The sequence below is a fragment of the Equus quagga genome, chromosome 2 (genome assembly GCF_021613505.1).
Source record: "Equus quagga isolate Etosha38 chromosome 2, UCLA_HA_Equagga_1.0, whole genome shotgun sequence".
In the NCBI taxonomy this organism is placed as follows: domain Eukaryota; kingdom Metazoa; phylum Chordata; class Mammalia; order Perissodactyla; family Equidae; genus Equus; species Equus quagga.
Window position 1 is genome coordinate 102179183 of NC_060268.1, and position 22112 is coordinate 102201294.

General features: G+C 41.0%; 1 protein-coding gene across 1 annotated transcript in view; it reads left to right on the forward strand.

Moving 5' to 3' along the window:
* Positions 1–4162: 4162 nt before the first annotated feature.
* BMPR1A (bone morphogenetic protein receptor type 1A) overlaps positions 4163–22112 on the forward strand; it is a 63192-nt gene continuing 45242 nt past the window's right edge. Inside the window, exon 1 of the mRNA XM_046653858.1 lies at positions 4163–4277. The gene's annotated coding sequence lies outside the window, so the exon portion shown is untranslated. The remainder of the gene's footprint in view (positions 4278–22112) is intronic.

A 22112-nucleotide genomic window follows, 5' to 3' on the forward strand; every position in this document is an offset into this window, starting at 1 on the left:
ACGTAATAAAAAGATCCAGGTTAATAAAATGGTTCTAGGATTAATTCATTCGAGCATAACAAGATCACCAAGGACCTAGGTTCTTTCCATTTTTTAATGCTTTGCTTCTTTATCTGTAGGGTTGTCTCTTAGGCTAGCTCCCTTCTTCATGGTCCTTAGATGGCTGTCATAGTTCTGCTTGACAAGTTCAAACCCAGAGTTGCCTGAAGAAAAAAAAAGCGTGTTTTTTACCTGAGTGTGTTTTTTTCATCAGTCAGGAAAACCTTTCCCAGAAGCTCCCCAGCAAACTTCGTCTCTTGTCTTACTGGCCAGAATTGCATCACGTGCTTCTTGCTAAACCACTCATTGGTGAGGGGAATGGAAATTGCCACAGTTGGCTTAGACCAAAGCTTTCTAACCTCAGTGTGAAGCATCTTTTTCTCACGTCTGTTTTGGAAGAAGCTTTCCCCCCCTGCCTTTTGGTTCTCTGCTGGAGTTCAAATAGCTAAGGTTTTCTGGACAACTCAGTTTCATATCAGTGAGTTGTTGCTATTCAGTAATTCAGACCAGCTTATATTTGTTGGAATGCTACTCTGTCGTCAACTTTGCTAGATTCTAGGATACAGCAATGAGTAAAGAAACATACAGTTTGGTATGGAAATATGCTTAAGCAGAAGAGTGCTGTGACAGAATTGTACACTAGAGCTCATTTGTGTTATGCGTTTAATACCACCGTTTATATCTTTGGTTTTATGAGAAAAGGCATCTGAGTTTCAAAGTGAAGCTTATTTTCATTTTATAAATGAGCATTTGAAACATTTAGAACACAGCCTGTTCATAAGTTGACCCTCCCTTTCTGTCTTATGTGGTTACATGCTTTATTATAGAAGTACGTGATAGACCAACCTAAATTATGCTGTTCATTTGAGTTACTTACAGCTGAAACTGTATTATGTTTTTCTGAAGCGTAATGTTTGAATTTTCCGTTTGATGTACCGAAGGTTTTAACGTAATACCTTTAAGAGCCCAACTGAAATGTTTTGTAAAATGTTATTTTGTAATTTGGTTTTGTTTTTTTTAATTGGTTATATGAATGCAGCTACAGTGTTTACGGCAGTGTTTGTCCAGTACCTGAGGTGCTTTTTGTGGGTGCTAAGAGAGGAGGGATGAAGATGAGGAAGAGGGGATTAAGAGCGATGGAAAGAAAAAATGTACAGTCAGTATCGCTGAGTTTGTGAATACCAAGAAATCCCTACTTTTTGAGATCTGGTATAGACTCAAAGGTAATCTTAAATTTTGTCTGAGACTCATTATGTTTATCAAAGGCATATTAATGCTGTTCTTTTCTACAAAGCAAGTCTTACTGATAGAGGAGTTAATGGGTGACATTCTGATACCTCAGAGTTAAAGATAACTATAATATCTACAATTGATGTTTGTCACTGATGGGTTCTGTATGGTTAGTGATCTTTAAAGGACCCCGGTGGTTTAAGATTTAACCACTTTATAATTTTGAAAACCCAGAGGGATGTGTACATTTTGATGGCAGAAAAAATATTTTGTAAAGGCAATGTGGGGTTAAAATGAACTTTTCACACTTGTTTGCAAATACTAACTTTGAGGAAATTCTCATGTTAACTTTGAATTGCAAAATATTAGAATATATCTGGAAAGGTTTGATTTTTATTTATTTTGAGTCCTTAAGAAGTTCTGATGTGTTTTAAAAGAATTACCTTTTCCTTAATGTTTTTTCTGGAACTAACAGGCTTGCTAATTTCAGGTACAAAAATCTTTGGTGAAAATATTATTCCTTCTACTTGTTTAGTGGTTGGTTTTGACTGGATCCCTCGTAGTTGTTAAACGCAAGTTCATAATGCTGAAAGCCTGTGGTAAAGTGCCTTGTAAGTTAAGTGATTAAAGTTATTGGAGGAGGCCGGCCCTGTGGCCCAGTGGTTAAGTTCGTGTGCTCTGCGTCGGGCAGCCCAGGGTTTCACTGGTTCGGATCCTGGGTGTGGACATGGCATGGTTCGTCAGGCCATGTTGAGGCGGCATCCCACATGCTGCAACTAGAAGGACCCACAACTGAAAAAATATACAGCTATATACTGGGGAGATTTGGGGAGGAAAAAAAGATTGGCAACAGTTGTTAGCTCAGGTGCCAATCTTTAAAAAAAGAAAGTTATTGGAAACATTTTGCCTGTGTAAATCCTATTTCGGTACGTGTACATATTTCTAGATCTCTGCTTCTAAGACTGTGGCACTGTATGGCAAGGGTTAGGAAAAGCTTCATTTTATTCACACAATTTCTAGTGTGTAAAAACTGATTAGCAGACCTGTTCTTAAGGCATACCCTGTCCTTTGATTGTCTTTTATTTACGTCTTAGTAATGAGGTCAAATTTTACTTGGTTTTCCTTAGCCCGTCTTAAATTCAATCTTGAGAAAAGATCTTCTGAAGTTTATGTTTTGTCATGTGTTTGTGTATGTGAGAGAATGGAGGGGAGGATAGATGATCCAGGATCTTGGACTTTGAAGATTCTTGAAGATATTTGAAGATTCCTTTGATTGTGTATTTTCCTTTTTTATGAACTTTAGATTTAGCCTAAAGCTTGAAACTTCTTTTTCACATCAAAGAAACAGTGTTGTAATAAATAGTGCTGTAATAAGCAATGGCTAGTAAGTGGTTTACGTGTTAATTTTATTTATTATCTGATCCATTGGAAATCTCTGATAGAATTAGAATCAGGCCATATATTTTTAAACATAGTCACTTTGATTGACTGTTTTAACCTTCATGAGAATGGGTTAATCTGAGCTTTGTTTAATATAGTGATTGCTTCCCCTCTCTTCTTCCACACACATCCTTAGAAAGAATGGAGTTGTTGGCAAAGAATGGCTTTGAAGGAAAGTTTTTATGCAGTTTTTAAAATGGAAACACAGTGCATTTATTTTTTCATTTAGGAAATAAGACAAATTGTTTAGCACGGTGAACGTCTCAGGAAAAAAACCTTACATACCAAGTGTCCATTTGGGCCCTCCCTCGTTTCTCTGAGTGATAGTCTGAGAGTTTTATAGTCATATGAGTACCCTGAAAAAGGTAAGGGACCTGGTTAAGTTGTAGGTACCTAGTGCCTTGAGAAGACTGTTAGGGCTCCTCAGTGCGCACAAAGCCTGCTCATTGCTTTCAGGGCCAGTCTGTCTTTAGTTGGACCATGAAAGATTTAGCATCGTCCTCTGGCAGCCTGTCTGCTGAGTGGAGACTCTTGTCTTTAAGAAAGGCTGCTATCTGATATGCTAGACCGTTTCAGGTTGCCCCAGTTTACATGAATTTAGTCGTTATTGCCAAGACGACTAAACCTCAGTGTGATACAAATGATACTTCTAAATGGACTTGAAGACAAAGGCATTTTGACCTTGCAGTGGGCATCGGTAATGTTCTTACAGCTTAAAAATTTTCCCTTTTAATCTGAAACAGAATATTTTGCTGTTGAACTTTCAGTTAAAAGATACATTCAATGAAATTGTTTTTAAGATCTCTAAGTAAATAGCACACCTGTCTTTAAATAAATAAAAAATTTTACTGATTTCCGTCTTTTAGGTTGACGAACATTGTCTCTTAAGGCAGGAGGGTGCTAAGGCAGTGGTAACATAGTGGAAGCCCATCCCGTGGACTTAGACTAAGCAGTTAGTTCTTGACCCTCACAGTTCCTGGTATTCTAGGCAGAAGTTCAGCTGAAATTAAATCTGCTTGCTGAGACTTTGTGATAAACAGTGGAAATAGGGATACCAGCTGGGTGGTCGAATCTCGGTACCTAAGTAGGAATCTTAATATTATAGAATTGTGTATTTTAGTGCTGCTTCTTGCTGTTCCTGTTTTTTCAATTTAAGATGTGATTTTTTTTTAGAAAGTCTAAGCTAATACAGAAATTTTACATAAGTAATTTTTTCATCAGAACTCCTGTTACCTTTGTAAAGTTGAAAATACTCAAAATGGGAAACTTCTTTGGGCAGAGGTTGGGAAAATGGTAAAATGATAGGTTTCTAACGTACTGTAGAACTTTTCCTTGACTTTACTTTGCAAATGTATAGTTTTACACATTAAATTTTTAGTATTACTTCTACATTTGTTATTTTGACAAATGAAAGTTCTTTCAGTCATAAATAAATTCTTTTTTTCCTGAACAGATTTATGAAAATATGCATCAGTTTAATACTGTGTTGGAATTCATGAGATGGAAGCATAGATCAAAGCTGTTTGGAGAAAATTGGAAGTACAGTTTTATCTAGCCACATCTCTGAGGTAAGGAAAAGTCTTTTAAGAAAGTAATTAGAACAATATGAAAACTGATTTCTTAACAATTGAAAATAGCCCTGTGTCACTGCTGTGACTTTATTTTAGTTTCTTTAGTTTCTTTAATCACTTTCCTTATGAGTTCGTAAGTAGTTCTAATATGTTTTCCTCTCCTTATAAATGTTGAACCTCTTCAAGAGTGAAAAGTATTTATTACTAATCTTCCTTGCTTAGCTCTCAAAGAATAGTCTGTTTAGAGATGAGTATGCAAACAGTTAACTTAAGTGCAATTTGAAAAGTGCTGTGGGGCCGGCCCCGTGCCTGAGTGGTTAAGTTCACACGCTCTGCTTTGGCGGCCCAGGGTTTTGCTGGTTCAAATCCTGGACACAGACATGGCACCACTCATCAGGCCATGCTGAGGCAGTGTCCCACATGCCACAACTAGAAGGACCCACAACTAAAAATACACAACTATGTACTGGGGGGGCTTTGGGGAGAAAAAGGAAAAAAAAATCTTAAAAAAAAAGAAAAGTGCTGTATTGAAAAGGTGTATTGGCATCACCTGGAAAGACTCCAGCAGCATGGTCAGAGGAGAGACTTGTCAGGGAGGCTGCACATAGGAAATGACATCTGAGTGGAGTCTTGAAGGATGAGTAGATTGTTGACTGGAATTTGAGAGGCAAGTGAATTTCATGCACAGAGCCCAGCTTAAGCAGGGGAAGCTTGCAATGTGTAGAGTATACAAAACAAGGAATCGTTTTGTGTGGTTTGAATTCAGCATGTGGGCGACGGTTTGAGGGATGAGGCTGGAGGAGGTCTTGCTTGTGAAGGTCTCTGAAAGCCGTGTTAAGGAGTTTAGACTTTATTTTGTGAGTGGTTGGCAGTCACTGAAAAATTTTAACAGGTGTTTTGGATCAAAATTGTGTTTTGTTTAAATTAATCTAGCGGTGATGAGTGATAGTTTGGAAGGGGGAGATATGAAAAGCAGAGAGATGATTAGGATACTCTTGATGAAGGTAGAAATCAACTTACGTGAAATGATGAAAACCTTTAAGCACTGGTTATTTGGCAAATATTTAATTTTCTTCTCCTGTACCCCTAAGTGTATGATACTTTTCAACCACCGATTTGAAATTGTCCTCTATTTTCTCTCCCCTCTAGTCATGCTGTTCTTTTCTCCTGGCATTCTTTTTCCTTTTTTCTTGCTTGTAAAAGGCCTATCAACTTGTGAAAGCACATCTCAAGTACCACTTCATCCCTGAGATCCTTTCTGATCTATATTCTGTGACTCTAAGAATATGTTCCTTCTTAGTTTGGGCCCCAGAGCACTTATTTTTGTTCTATGGGATATTACTTTTTTTTGGTCCCTGTTAAACTATAACAGACGAGTCATAAAGGAGGAATCAGAAAATGAAGAACATGGTCGCCATCCTCTGTTTGAAGCCATATCAGCAAGTTACGTATATGAGTAATCCGAGGAATGATAACCAGCATTGCCAGGGGAAAGTGATGAAAGCCAAAGGAGTGAGCACGTTATTACTTCATCAGGATCCGCAGCTCTGAGAGCAGGATGGAACGTGGGAGCGGTTAGTCAAGCTGGGCTTTGAAAGATGAGAATAATTTGAATAGGTAAAGAAAGAATTCAAAGATATTTCTGGAAAAGCCAACTGATGGAAAATGAATATTTCTGTAGGAGTGTGGTAGAGGTCTTGGAGAAAGTAGGGAGTGTGGCCTAAAGAAAATTATATTTTAGGGAGCTCACTCTAGCAGTAGTGTGTGAGCATCCATCATTAGAGAAATGGAGTGAGGTGTCAGGGAGCTCAGAAGGTTGGAGGAGAGCTTGGGCATGAGGTGATGACAGTTTAGTCAGAGTGGAAACGGTGGAAATAGAAAAGAAAGACTCATTGGAAAGGCGTTGTGAAGGAAGAGACAGTACTGATTTGTGACTGGATGTCGGAAAGCGCTGATGATGCCTGCATTCTTTGTCTGCGTGGTAGGGATGATGTTGGGCATCCTTAGTAGCAAGCATAAGTAATTCTTCAAATTCAGTTGGAGCCGCGTTTTCTGAGTTTAAAGAAACATTAAAATTGAGGTTCTGCTGTATTGTTGGTCTCTTCCTTTATTTACATACAGTAAATATTTTTGTACATCATTTTCAATCCTCAGCATATCGAAAAGGAGATATTATGAGAAAAGTAAAATATTGCCTCTTTTAGAAGAGCAATTTTTAAAGAAAGAAATACTATCCTGTTCATTTTTATCCCTTTTGCTATAATTTTAAATGCTGTATAAGATTTAGTAAAATTTAAGAATGTTTGAAGTATTTCTACAGGTATAATTCTGACACTCTTACTGAAGATTGATCTTGTTGTAATAGAATTCCTGCTACACGATAGGGGGCTGTGAAGAAGTTCATTAAGCAGAATTTGATAGTTCCACATTAACAAACAAGCGTTAGTATGGTAATGTCCTCAGAGAACTACCGTATGGTGATGTGGTAAGTTACCTCAGAATAAAACTAGCTAGTTTCGATGCTTTTATTAAAGTTCTTTTCAACTCTTAATTGATGAGTCATTTAGGACTTTGCAGTATTTAGAAATATTCCAACACTGTATATTGAAAATAAAGTAGTCACTATTTGTTTTGTAATTATTCATTGTGCAAAACTGGAAAACATTACGTTATTGAGGAAAAAAGCATTTACATTAAGAAAAGTCTTTGTTATTGAACTATTATCAAGTTATTTCCTCTCTTTAACATAAATCTAAAGTTCTTGAATTAATATTTGTATTAGCGGTCGGCCCCGTGACCGAGTGGTTGGGTTTGCGCTCTCTGCTTCGCCACCCAGAATTTCGCTGGTTTGGATCCTGGGCACGGACATGGTGCCGCTCGTTGGGCCATACTGAGGCGGCGTCCCACATGCCACAGCTAGAAAGACCCACAACTAAAAATATACAACTATGTACAGGGGGGCTTTGGGGAGAAAAAGGAAAAAAAATTTCTATCACATATTATATATATATATATGTATATTTTATGATCCCCTCTATCATTTTTAACTCAGAATAGTCACAACACTGTTTCCCAAAGCGTGGAGTGTGTACTACAAGTAGTATTCAGAATGATTTCAGGTGGTACACAGGTGAAGTCTTAAAAATTTCATAGTTATGTGTTTATTTGACATAACCTCCTATTCATGACAAGTAATACTGACTTTTAGTGACAATGTGTTTCCCTTTATTTTCTCTGTTTTGGACTGTGGTTCAGAAACTTGAGTTAATCATACCTTCAGTTTATGACAGTAAGATTACTGTCTGTGTTCTTTGTAAGGCCCCTCAATTGATTTATTTTATCTCCTTTGTTGATGTCCACTCCGTTTTCCTTTCCTCCTGCTGGAGGAGAGCACTCTAATTTGTTTGGTGTGTGTCTTTAAATGGATGTATCCTTATAGAACAGACAGTGATGTTGGTGCATGTGTGTGTGTTCGTTGACTTAATTAGGTTTTGCTACAGGTATTCTGCCCTTTTTTTCCACTGTTTTCTTGAACACTAGAGAGTTAAGATCTCCCCACGTGGCTGTGTCTACACTTGTTCACTGCTTCTAACTTTGGTTTCGCATCCCGTCGGGTACTCTACCACGGTCTGCTGTTTTAAAGAGGCAGCACACTCGTGTTAAAAGCCTAGACAGTGGAGCCAGCTTGCTTCAGTTTGAGTCCTGACTGCACCACCTCTTACTAGGGTTCCTTTGAAAGCAGAGCCTGAGCAAAGGACTTAGGGCTGGGTAGTTTATTTGGAGGGTGATCCAAAGAAGCCGAAATGAGAGGATGGGAAAATGAGACAAAAAAGAGAGTACAGGAGCAGAAAGTGTGTTAGTGAGCTGGTTATCACTCCAGGCAGCTGGAGTTCAGTCCCCTGGGAACTCTGAGTGTACCTCAGTGTTGTCCCGCCAGAGGACAGGGAGCTTGGGCTATTTAGCCGCTGACTTCTGCTTTTTTGTTAATTGGGGGTTGCTCTTGGGGCTTTAACTCTAGCGTTTGTGTGGTTGTGCCTACATACACTGAGCATCTTCTTTAGGTTTGGAGAAAAGCCCGAAGAGCAGAACAGAGCAGTGCTTTGGCTCACACTTGATGGCGGATGCTGTGGGCCACGGCGTGCAACAGTCCACCCTAGGTATAAGGAGGAAAGGTAGGCTGAGGGAGGTGTATCGGAGCACCACAAGGGTCTGCTGTAGTCCACCCCTGTTATGACTCAGATCACCTCCTGTTCCGTAAGTCCACTCTGTCACTGGCCCTTCAGAGTGGTAGCTGGTTGTCATCACTAAAAGAAATCTCACAAGGTTGTAATCTATCATAACATTAATAAAAAAAAAAAAAAAAAAAAAACCCCTGCACTGGGCCGGCCCTGTGGTGCAGTGGTTAGGTGCGCACGTTCCACTTTGGCAGCCCAGGGTTTGCTGGTTCGGATCCCGGGTGTGGACATGGCACCGCTTGTCAGGCCATCCTGTGGCAGGCATCCCACATATAAGGTAGAGGAAGATGGGCACGGATGTTAGCTCAGGGCCAGTCTTCCTCAGCAAAAAGAGGAGGACTGTCAGCAGACGTTAGCTCAGGGCTAATCTCCCCCCGCCTCAAAAAAAAAATCCTGCACTGCTTCTTGATTTTCAGATTTATTCTTACAAAAGTATGCATAATGAGAATACTTGCCTCATAAAATTAGTACAAGGATTAAATGAGTTAATATATGTAAAGTATGTAGAACATATTAGATTTCTTATTTCATAGTATAAAAAACAGTATTATAAGAAAAAGCTGATAAACTTAGAGCTAAGATCATTCAAAATATGGAATAAGCCAGAAATATTTTCGGAAGAGGGCTTTTGAGTATACCCAAGTATACTAAAGTTCTGTATTTCATGACTTGGATCTAAAGTTCTTTCCTCTGACATGTGGAAACCACCAGAGGGCTGTGGTTACAGGAGCAAAGCTCCTGAGCTAGTACTTGGATGGTCCTTGTTGGGTTAGTGGTAACTGGCTGTAACTCTAAGGGTTGGAGATGCATTTTTAGATGTCAGTATACTTATAAAGAGCTATTAGAGTATATTATGTGATTTTATAGTTGGTTTAACTCCCTGATTATGTTTCCCTCAAGATATTAATATCTTTTATTCCTTGCATTCATTTATTGAACATTTATTGCTTTGGTTAGTAATGTGCTGGAAGATGGAGATGACGATGACAAGTGCTGCAAGATAAGTCAAAAAACCACCTGACAAGATAAGCATTAAAAGAGGAGGCATCATGGGGCTGGCCCCGTGGCCGAGTGGTTAAGTCTGTGCGCTCCGCTGCAGGCGGCCCAGTGTTTCGTTGGTTCGAATCCTGGGCACGGACATGGCACTGCTCATCAAACCACGCTGAGGCAGCGTCCCACATGCTACAACTAGAAGGACCCACAACGAAGAATATACAACTATGTATTGGGGGGCTTTGGGGAGAAAAAGGAAAAAAATAAAATCTTAAAAAAAAAAAAAAAAAGAGGAGGCATCATTTCTGTTCGTTTACTGTGATGTCACCAGTGTGGAGCATGTCCCAAGTAATTAATAAATGGTTTTTGAATGAATGCTCGTCAGGAGCTGTGAAGCCCGTAGGTGCACGTTCTGAGTACACTAGAAGTGCCGGTGGGACACCTCGCTCTCCCTGATGAGTAGGGATCAGGGATTGCTTACAGAGGAGACTCATGGAACAAGTCTGCAAGAATGAATTATGGTTAACCTGGTGAAAACTCTAAGGAAGTGCACAGAGGATGTGCAGAGAAAGGAAGGTCTGGGAGGGAATGCCTGTCCAGAGAGGAGCCACCTGGTCTCAGGATGGCTGGAGCAGTGTAAGGGTGCGGAGTGGGGAGGATGGTGCTAGAAAGCCCAGCAGAGCCACATCATAACAGTCTTTTATGTCCTGTTAATTCCGTCCTATGCAATGAGAATATTCATAGATTTTTAAGCAGAGAGCATGACAGGGTCATTTGGTTTTGGAAGTTAGGTTTGGTTTTAGAAGTTAGCATTTTATTAAAAGTGACCATTTACCAGACTGTCCAGCAACTTCTAAGACGTTCTAAATAATCATATCAACCATATTTTCCATCAACAAAAGCACTTAAGTTAAAAATGAATAACAAACAGTATATACAAACCCACGTTTAGAAATTTAAAAACCTACTTCTGCAAATCCCACAGGTCAAAAATAAAATGCTACTGTAAATCAGAAAACATCTAGAACTAAACAATAAAGAAAATTAGAACATGTTAAAACTTGTGTGACACATTGTAGCCTTATGTGCTCATATTAAAAAATTTAAAAAATAAGCTAAGCATCTAATTTAAGGTAGGAAAAGAACAACAGAATAAATTCCAGTAAACTGGATGATAACGATAAAAGGTAACACTTGTGGAGCACTCACTGTGTCCCAAACCCGTGTCCCGCTTTACAGGGATTGTCTCGTTTACTCTTTACAACCCCGAGAGGTGGGTACTGTGATCACTCTCACTTTACAGATGAGAAGACTGAGGCACGCAGAGAAACATCCAAGTGTCTAGAGTGATCAGTGATAAGAACTGGGACTTGAAATTAATGGAAAAAATTTTTTTAAGGTACAGTGGAGAGGATTAACAAAACAAAGTTGATTTCTTGAAAAGGCTGATAAAATAAACCATATGAACAGTTGATCAAGAAAGATCTGGAAAGCACAAATAGTACTGGAAATGTAAAGGGGGACATAACTTCAGATATAGACGAGGTTTTTTTTTAAATAAAAGAATACCTCAAATAACTTTATGCTGATAAATTTTACAGTTTAAATAAAACAATTTTGTAAAAAATGTAACTTAATAAAATCGCCTCTGACTTAATAGGAAACTTGGATATTTCTGTAATTATTAGAGAGATTTAATTTGTAGGAAGATCTGCTCCATCCCATAGTCTTACAGATGAGCCTTTGGCACAAATGATTTTAATGGCGAGTTCTGTCAACCTACTCAAGTGGTAGATATGTCTGCATTTCCACAGACTATTCCAGAAAATAGCAAAATAAGGAAAGTGCCTCAGCTTATTCTGTGTGGCTAGTATAACCTTGATACCAAAACCAGATATAGATGATAGGAGAAAAAATTATAGATCAGTCTTACTTATGAACATAGATGCAAAACCTAACAAAATATTAGCAGTGGTGTATTTAAACAAAATCGTGTCTACATTACTGCAGTACAGTTCTGACACAAGGTACCCAGAGTTAGCGTCACTCTCCACAGGTTTAAGGGCATAGTCCCCAACAAGACTGCCCTTACTTCAGACGCCAGTCGCCCGTTTGGGGGTCCCTAGGGCACTGCGCTTCTGGCTCACTGACTGCAAATCCAGGAGGATTCCCACAGCCCCCTCAGATTTGACAGTTCACTAAAATTACTCATAGAACTCAAGAAAGTGGTATACTTACAATGGTAGTTTCATTATAAAGGATAAGACTGAGACCATCCAAATAAAAGAGACACATAGGGTGAGCCAGTCCTGAGGGCCTGCTGGGTAAAGTTCAGCGTGCTCTGCTTGGGCAGCCCAGGTTCGGTTCCCGGGCACAAGACCACACCACTCGTCTGTCAGTAGCCATGTTGTGGTGGTGGTGGTTGACATAGAAGAACTAGAAGGACTTGCAGCTAGAATATACAGCTATGTGCTGTGGCTTTGGGGAGATTTAAAAAAAAAAAAAAATTGGCAACAGACATTACGTCAGGGCTAATCTTTCTCAGCAAAAAAAAAAAGAGACAGAGTGAGAGACACATAGGGTGAGGCCTGGGAGGGTTCCAAATACGGAGCTTCCGTGCCCTCTCCCCCTAGAATCGGGGTGCGTCATCCTGCCAGCACATAGATACGTTCACCAGCCAGGCAGCTCATCTGAGCAGGGCGTAGAGTTTTTATTGGGGCTCCATTATGTAGGCGTGATCGAATAATTGGTCATGTATTTGAACTCAGTCTTCAGCCGTATCCTCTCCCTGAAGTTCTGGCTGGCTCTGAGCCCCAGCCCTCTAATCACATGGTTGGTCATCAGGTGACCAGACTCCATCCTGGGTCATCCCTTAGCATAAACTCAGGTATGACCCATGAGGCTCGTGAATAACAAAGATGCTCCTGTTACCCAGGAGATTCCAAGAATTTAGAGGTTCCCTCCCAGAAACCAGGGACAGAGATCAAACTATTTATCATTCAATAATGACAAAATTGAATTTATCCCGGGAATACAAGGATAGTGTGTTAATTATTGCTGTATAACAGTTTATCCCAAAATGGAAGGACTTAAAACAACAAAAACCTAAGCTAATTTACAGAAATTCAGGAGCAGTTGACTGAGTGGTTCTGGCTCGGGATCTCTCGTGAGATTGTAGTTAGGCTGTCAGCAGGGGCTGCTTTCTCTAAGGCTTGACGTCGGGAGGACCCACTTCCAAGATGGTGCACTCTCACGGCTGTTGGCAGAGGCCTCAGTGCTCACCCTGGGCCTCTCCACAGACTCCTTTAATGTCCTCACACCATGGTGGCTGGCTTTCCCCAGAGTGCATGATCCAAGAAAGAGCCGGGAGAAAGCTGTGTTGCCCTTTAAGACCTAACCTCACAAGTCCTACTGTGTCACTTCCACGTTCTTCTGTTAGAAGGGAGTTACTCAGTCTAGCCCACACTCAAGGTTATTAGGTTCCCCCTCTTGAAAAGAAGGATATGAAAGAATTTAGGAACATATTTAGAAACTACCACAAATGGTTTACTCTTTAAGAAAGCTCTTAATATGGATTATTACTAGTTAATTTATGTATTAACACATTGAAGGAAGAAAATGTTGTGATCATGTCAATAGATGGAGAAAAAGCACTTGATGAAATTCAACACCATTTATGATGAAAACTTTTGGCAAGCCAAGAATAGAAGGGAATTTTTGTGTGTGTGTGAGGAAGATTGGTCCTAAGCTAACATCTGTTGCCAATCTTTTTTTTTTTTTTTTGAGGAAGATTAGCCCTGAGCTAACATGCGTGCCCATCTTCCTCTATATATGAGACGCCTGTCACAGCATGGCTTGACAAGCTGTGCATAGGTCTGCAACCGGGATCTGAACCGGTAAACCCCGGGCCGCTGAAGCAGAATGTGCAAACTTAACTGCCGCACCACCAGGGTGGCTCCCAGTCTTCCTCTTTTTGCTTGAGGAAGATTGTTGCCAAGCTAACATCTGTGCCAGTCTTCCTCTTTTTTATGTAGGATGCCGCCACAGCATGGCTTGACAAGCAGTGCTAGGTCCACACCCAGGATCCAAACCTGCAAACCCCGGGCCACGAAGCGGAGCGTGCCAACTTAACCACTATGCCACCGGGCCAGCCCCAGAAGGGAACTTTAAAGTGATAAAGAGTATCATTAAATTTATAATTAACTTGGGATGAATTGACATACATGATATTGAGACTTTCTATACGTAGTGCAGTATATCTTTCCATGTATGAAAGTTTACTCTTTGTCCTTCAAGAGTATTTAAAAATTATCGTTTTTCAGTATTGTGCATTTGGAAGTGGAAAATCCCAATGAGGATTGCCAACATGTCTACCAAAACTATCATTAGACCCAGAATCCCACTTCTGTGAATCTGTACTACAGATTTTTGCCCAGACAACAGTGACAAAAGCATCTTTTCAAGTTTTATTGCAGCAGTTGCTTATAATGCCAAAATACGGAAACAACCTAAAAGGTCCCTCAACAGGAGAATGGATAAATACAGCTGTAAGATATTCATAGGATGGAGCACTATGTAACAGAGAAAATGAATTAAAAGGAACTATGTGTATCTACCATGGAAATAACTTAGAACGTTGAGTGAAAAATAAGCACATTATAAAAAGACGCATATAGAACAATACAATTTTTATACATCCATAGAAAATTTAACAATGTGCAAAGCAGTGCTATGTATTGTTTGGGATACGTACTACATGTAGTAAGAGCATATAAGGACGAGAGTGTTAAACACTGCATTCAGAGTAGCGGTTCCCTTGGAGAGAGCAGGCGGGTGTCAGTGGGATTTGCCTTGCGTTACTCAGCACCTAAGTGATAGGTGAAGTCTTGGAAGCACTGTGTCAGGGAGTGTAGTTCATGGACTCAGAGGATGTGAGAGGGGAAGACTTCATTCTGTCGTTTATTTTAAAGATGAGGAAACTAAGGCCCAGAGAGAAAAGTGAGTTGGCCAAGATTGGGCTAGCCAGTTAAGGCAGCATTTGAACAGAATCTCAGGTCTCCTGACTCTAAGACTACGTTCCTTACAATCCTTTCGGTAACATAAGAATATCAGTTGATAAGTAGCTAAACTAGATGTCTCAGGGCTGAAAGAGTGATACTAAAAAGAAAGAAAGGACAAGGGAATGCGCAGTCCATCCCATGCCACAGAACTTCATGGAAACCCTCTACACCAGCACATCTGAGTCTGAAGAGATGTGCTGACGGAAGAAAGAGAGTGAAGCGTGGATGTTTCATTCACAAGGAGGTGAGCTCTCCCTGTGTTCCCACGTGCTTCGCCTGCAGAAGCCGGGATGTGTGATCTTGAGGGCTTCGCTCTTAGACCTACAGGTTTGCAAGGTTTCGTCTCCTGTAGATTGTGCTTCATGCTTGTCAGAGAGGAGTTTCTAACAATCTGATTTTAACACTCTCTCGTCTTATTCAGGGCCTTTGGTGACTTACAATTTAAATATGAATATTACCTCTGAACGCTCGCTGGTCTGCTGAGTGCAAGATTGTGGTTGAGTGTAGGTGGTGCTTTGAAGCTCCCTTTGTCAGACCACATTGTTTGCACCAAGGAAAGGACTGTATTTTCTTTTTGTCTGCGACTATTTCCACAATTACTTAACTTGCTGTAACTACGAGGTACTGTCAGAGTATAACACCGAGCCATTGTTTGCCTTAAGCAGTATTTTAGATCTTGGGAAATGATGTTTACTTATATAAGCCTTTCTTAAGATCTTTTAATTTATATGTCAAACTTGAGTATATGCAGCAAAAACAGTGGAAAATTTTCCTCACTGGATCTTGACACGACTCAGGGCTCGTAGTTACAGAAGGAAGTGGTGTGGTTTCTGTATCATTTCAGTCATGTGGAGATAAGGCAGTGGAATGGTTTATCGACAGCACAGCCCTTTTGGGAAAGTCTCTCTTGTATATGAAAGTAAAAGGAATTGGCGTGATGTTTTAATTCCTTCTGCCATATTCAGTCATCCCCTCAGCAAATATTTATTTAGTAAATAAACTGTGTGCCAAGCACCGTTCTAAGTGCTAGAAATACAGAGTGAAAAAACAGACTGACACCCCTGCCCTTATGGAGCATACATTCTGGAGCAGGTGGCAGGCAGTAAACAAAATAAATAATAAATTATTTATCAAGTTAAAGGATGACAAGCGCTAAAAAAGAAAAAAAAAATCATGGAAGAAGGACAGGAGTGCCAGGGATGGGGATGGGATGACAGTTTTAGATAGGGTGAGTGAGAACACTGTCTATAAGGGGTAACTGAGTGAGCTCTCGGAAGAGGTGAGGTGGCAAGTCATACAGGCGTCTTGGGGAGGAATGGCAGAGGCGGAGGGACCTGCAGATGCAAAGGCCCTGTAGCAGGCCACGCATGCGGGTAAGGAACTAGGAGGCTGGTGCGGCTGCCGGGCAGGAGTTGGAGCCTTGTAGGCATTGTGGACTTAAGCCTGTGCTCTGAGTCGGGAGCCACTGGAGGGTTTTGAACAGAGGTGGGGTGTGATCTCACATGCTTTTTTTCTTTCTTTCTTTTTTTTTATTCAGTTCATAATAGTTTATATCAATGTGAGATTTCAGTTGTATATTGTTTCTTGACTGTTACCACAAAGGTGCTGCCCTTCACCCCCTGTGCCCACCCCCCACGCCCCTACCCCTGGTAACCACTGAACTGTTTTCTTTGTCCGTGTGTTTGTTCACATTCCACATATGAGTGAAATTATCTGGTGTTTGTCTTTCTCAGTCTGGCTTATTTCGTTTAGCATAATTCCCTCCAGGTCCTTCCATGTTGCTGCAAATGGGATGAATTTGTCTTTTTTCTGGCTGAGTAGTATTCCACTGTGTATATATACCACATCTTCTTTATCCAATCATCGGTGGATGGGCACTTGGGTTGCTTCCATGTCTTGGCTATTGTGAATAGTGCTGCAATGAACACAGGGGTGCATATGTTACTGTGGATCGTTGATTTCAAGTTGTTTGGGTAGATACCCAGTAATGGGGTAGCTGGGTCGTATGGTAGTTCTATTTTTAGTTTTTTGAGGAATCTCCATACTGTTTTCCATAGTGGCTGCACCAGCTTGCATTCCCACCAGCAGTGTAGGAGGGTTCCCTTCTCTCCACACCCTCTCCAACATTCATTATTTTCAGTCTTAGTGATTATAGCCACTTTAGTGGGTGCTAGGTGGTATCCTAGTGTAGTTTTGATTTGTGTTTCCCTGATGATTAGTGATGTTGAACATCTTTTCTTGTGTTTGTTGGCCATATCTGTGTATCTTTGGAAAATGTGTGTTCATCTCCTCTGCCCATTTTTTGATCAGGCTGTTTTTTTTTTATTGTTCAGTTGTGTGAGTTCCTTATGTATTATGGAGATTAACCCCTTGTCAGATATATGATTTGCAAGTATTTTCTCCCAGTTGGTGAGTTGTCTCTTTGTTTTGATCCTAGTTTCTTTTGCCTTGCAGAAGCTCTTTAGTCTGACGAGCTCCCACTTGTTTGTTTTTTCTTTTGTTCCCTTTGATCTCATGTGCTTTTTATCATACTGCTTTGAGGCTGTTGAGCAGGTATCATGGGTGGGCCAGTGTAGAGGCAAGAAGACCAGTTAGGAGGCCATTGCAGTAATCCCGGCAAGAGATGTTAGTTTCTTGGACCAGAGAGAGAGCAGTGGAGGTAGTGAGAAGTGCCTGGGTTCGGGGTATATTATGAAGGTAGAACCAATAGGATTTGCTAACAGATAGGCTGTGGAATACGAGAAGGAAGGAAGGAGTGCTCAAGAATGACACCAAGATTTTAGGCCTGGGAAACCAGAAGAGTAGAGAGGCTGTTAGCTGAGATGAGAAAGACTGAAAGTCTAGCAGATTTTGGGGGTAAGAAGAGAAAGACAGGAGTAATAAAGCATATAGCAGCTGGTCGCATTACTAAGTAAAGTTTTATACTATTTGAGCTATCTTGAAAGTAACTCTTTTTTATACCAGCCTGTGGTTTTTTTGCATATGTCTTATCAAGTGTCTTTCCTAAGATATTTGGCTTTATTCAGAATTACTAATTTTATACTACTCTAACCCAGAGTACTCAAGTGTGCCTTTCCCTTTAATCTTCCTATCAGCTGAATGTTTTTGTTGTAACAGAAAACCTTACTCTCTGACCCAAAAAATAAAGGGAATTTATTGGCTGTTAACTGAAAAGTCCGTAAGTAATTCAGGCTTCAGGAAGGTAGCTTGAGCAGCTCGTTGGTGGGGCTCTGCCTTCTGGTTCCCCTCCTGCTCCCAGCATTGTTGCCAGCAGCCTCTTGGGCTGCTGTTTTCTTATTCATATTCAATCTGAAAGAGTGACTTTGTTTCTGCAGGCCCAGCCAAGGTCTTGAGACTGTATTAGACAGCTCACCCCTGAATTTTCCGTTGTGGCAGAGATAGGGCATGCTGATTGGCTTAGCCTGGCACAGAGCCTCTACTCCTGGAGCTTCAGGGAAACCTGTGTGCTCTGAACTTTTAAGAAATTGCAAGTCAAGAAAAAGTAGAGAGAAGTGGTTGATTTTTAAATTGCTTTTGCGTTGTGCAAGCGCTATGATTAACACAGCAAGAACATGATTCCTTTTTAAAGTGGTCAAGTGAGAAGAAAGAAAAGTAAAGTAAAAGTAGAATTATGTTCAGACATTAGTTTGATCAAGATAATTTTTCCTTTTAGAGGCCTAATGCTCTTGCTGCTTGAACATCTGCTACCACAGCGGAGCCTTCAGATCATGACGGAATCTGATAGTCAGTCATTCTAGTCGAGAGAGTCGGTGTTTCTCACCAAGGAGAGCACCATCGGCATCTGGTCGAGACAATTCTTTGTTCTGAGGGATTGTCCCTGCATGTTGCATTGCATTTTCTGTTTTCTCCCTGCACTGCATGTCCTGTCACACTCCAGTCCTGGTTCCAATGAAGGAGCCACCTACGTATTTCCAGATCTCCTTAGAGAGGGACAGACTTGCAAAAATTCTGACTGTTTTTGAAAGGGTGTTCTTTCAAATCAAGGGCATAAATACAGATACATTTTGATTTGGTTTCCTGAGTGGAATATAGGTTTGTTTTTTGTTATTTTTGAAGTTATGCTTTGATTTTTTTTTTTAGTTCTAGATATATTCTCCTTAAAGATTGGTTTAGCATTTGAATTAAAGTTTTGGCCACAGAGATTTACTGAGTTAACCCAGAAAGTCTTTGATTAAGTGTTGTATTGCTCGGTGCCGGCCCAGTGGCGCAGCAGTTCAGTGCACACGTTCCACTTTGGCAGCCCGGGGTTCACTGGTTCGGATCCCGGGTGTGGACATGGCAGCGCTTGGCACACCATGCTGTGGTAGGCGTCCCACATATAAAGTGGAGGAAGATGGGCATGGATGTTAGCTCAGGGCCAGTCTTCCTCAGCAAAAAGAGGAGGATTGGCAGCAGTTAGCTCAGGGATAACCTTCCTAAAAAAAAAAAAAAGTCTTGTATTGCTTAAGGAAAAGAGAAATTTGTTCTGATAGCCGAATGTTGGTACTCTTCCAAGTATTTTGAGACTTGGGTCACATAGGTTAGAATAGAAAGTCCAACCGGCTTTGATAGGTTAAAATTTGTGGTGAGAAAGAGTGAAATTGAAATATGCTGAGTCTAGAAGAATTCATTCCTCAAGTCAGAATATCTTAGAAGACGCTCTGAATATATATTTTAACACACTGTATAAGCATTTAGGAAATGTTAGACATACCATTGTTTCCTCTGTGGTGAGGTGAATACATACAAAAATGTGTGTGTGGTGTGTGTGTAGTCAGTCTGTTACTCTCTGAGATGTATTTTCTGAAAGTATTTGTGTTTGTATCGATTCGGGCCCAGTCAGGAAAGCTCAAACCACGCTGGTTATTTGAACGGAGAGAATTTGGTGTAGGGAATTGACTACACAGGTGTTAGAGGATTGAAAAAGCTAAGGGAACACTGGGATTCAGCAGAAATAGTGATTGTGGGAAGCAGATAGCACCGCTGAGAAGCTGAGGTTTCAGAACCTGGGAGCCTGGAGAGAGTGCCCAGGCCCTTTGGAGGGGGCGCAGAGCCGGGTCCTGAGGAGTTGCACTCAGACCCTGAGGTGCAGGAACCACCAGGTCTGAACAGGGCCGTGGGACTGCTTCTGAGGGTGTGGAAGGTAGCTGGAAACGGGAACCTCCTGCTACGGCCGGGGCAGAGGATGTTATTGAAGTGACTGACAGGAATAGCAAACAAGATCAGGAGGAAGGGAGTCCCTCCTCCCCTCCTCCAGCTTTCTCTCATTCCCCTGTTGGCAAAGCTGTCAGGGAGCCAGCTGGTAAAAGACGTGTTGTTAGCAGTGTCCCAGCTCAGCGTCACAAAGCAGAGTTTTTATTTTATTTATTTATTTATCTTTCTGAAGAGCAATAGTGTAATAAGGGGCACAGAAACTTCTGTTTTTTCTCGCTACCTGCTGTGCGCTTCCTGACCGTTCAGTAATGACGGGATTTGGGCTTTGTCAGCAGCAGACTTGCCACTTACTGGTTGTGTGAACTTGGGCAAATTTCTTGACTTTGCTGAGCTTCTCGTTTTCCTTGCAGAGTTGTGAAGATCAAATAAAATCGTACGTGGCTCAGTAAAAAATGACTTCCTGTTTCCCTCTCGATGTACTTATTCGTGTAACTTACTGGATAGAACACTGCGCTCGGGGTTACAAGATGTGGGTTTTAGTTTGTCCTTCAAGTTACCAGCTAAATGAAATTCAGCAAGTTGTTGGAGCTCCCTGAAGCTGTCTTTTCTCTGTAAAAGAAGGAGTACTTGATTTACCGTGAGGGTCATACAGCTGGTGTGATGCATGTAAAACTCACTTGCAAATTTTGAAGGTGGTGGTGTGCTAACATATAGTTGCCATTAAATGCCATATATGAGCTTCTCTCATTTAATCTGCACAGAAGAGCTAGGTCTGCCTTGTGCTAGGCCCTGAGCTGTTCACTACCACGTTACACTGGTTTTATCTCTATAAAAATACTGTACAGAAACACAGTATTGTTTCCCATTGCCCGAATACGTGTAGAGGGATGATGGAACTCTGTTCCCTCCTAGGCGTTTCTGCAACCACTGATGCACTTCACCTGTTTTTTGGTCGTTTGTGCCTATTCCAGAGGAGAGACAGAAGAGTAACACCCAGACCCCCCCTCAGTTAACAGCTGGTGTTAAGAATCTCTTCTGAGCGTAGACGTGCCAAAGATGGTGTACAGCGTAGCATAATCTAGGACTAATTATTGGTGAGGGTTTTTTTGTTTAATACAATTAAGCAAAAAGGCTTTGGAGAAACTAGGTTAGGGAATTTGTAGTACAAAGTTGAGTGGTGTTTTGAAAATAGGTTATCTCCTGTTTTTTTAAAATACTTCATAAACCAAGAAACATTTATTGTGCATCTACTACTGAGGCCCGAGTGAGGGGTATAAAACATATGAATGCATCAACCGTATAGATAAAGCCTTACTAGTTTGCCTTGCCTCTCTCTTCCTGGAAGAAGTTATACTTGTGTTGGGGAGAATAGTATCTTGGCACAGAAGAAAAGTGAATAAATAATTTTGAATAAATTTTTGAATGAATACTTGAACATTGGGCCAAGGTAAAATCTAGTCAGAAAGTAGTTTCGGGGACAGTGATGAAATTAGTGACCTCAAGGTGATGAAGACATGGCAATTAGAAATGTCTTTATAAGCCGAGCTCCCCATCCCTGTGGGAGGTCAGAATTTAGCTAGATGGTTGGTTTTCTTTGCTCTTTTTTCACACTTTCCAAAAGACCTGATTATGAATGTCTCACCCGTTGTCCCAATTCTCCCAGCAGGGACTCCAAGGCAGGCTTTTTGGTGAGATTCCTGTGCATTACCATAGATACACTCACAAAACTGTTTATTTAGGCATGTTATTTTCTGAAGGGTTCATGTTTAGATTTGGGCGAGATTGTTTTCCACACTGATAGAGAAATGACCGTGAGTGGCGTTGCTCCGCTCTCTGTGTCTGTATTAGCTTAGGGACTGACGGGGGCAGAGGTTAGAAATGGAGAAGGAATGGATGAGTTGCTTGTTAAGGGAAAAGACAATCTTCTTATGCTAATCCCAGCCCTGGATAAGGACGAAGCAGCCGCGCAAACAATGGCTGTGGAGCCAGAGAGTCTGCGAGTGAGTCCAGAGCTTCTCAGAAAGCTTGTCAGGCCCGGCGCCTGGGCTGCCGCGGAGGCCTGGCCGCCTCTCTCCTTACTCCTCTGTGGCGTCGGCAGCTGGCCAGCCCGCTGAAAATTCCAAACCTCGCTACTAGAAAGTAAAAATTAAGGGCGGGGGGCTTAACGGGAAGAGGAAAGAATGACTTTAGTCTGTTTTTCCAGCTGACTTCAGCCTTTTCCTGTTTTTTCATTCTGATTGAACTATTGGTTCAGCTTTCTTGCTGTTTGTGAAGGTTTCAGATTTTTTATTTAAAAAGAAATTATTTGTATTTTATTGAGTCATTTTGCCTTAGTGTTATTTTCCAGAAGAAGAAGCTGCACCAATCTGAGTATATAGCAAAGGAAGGTG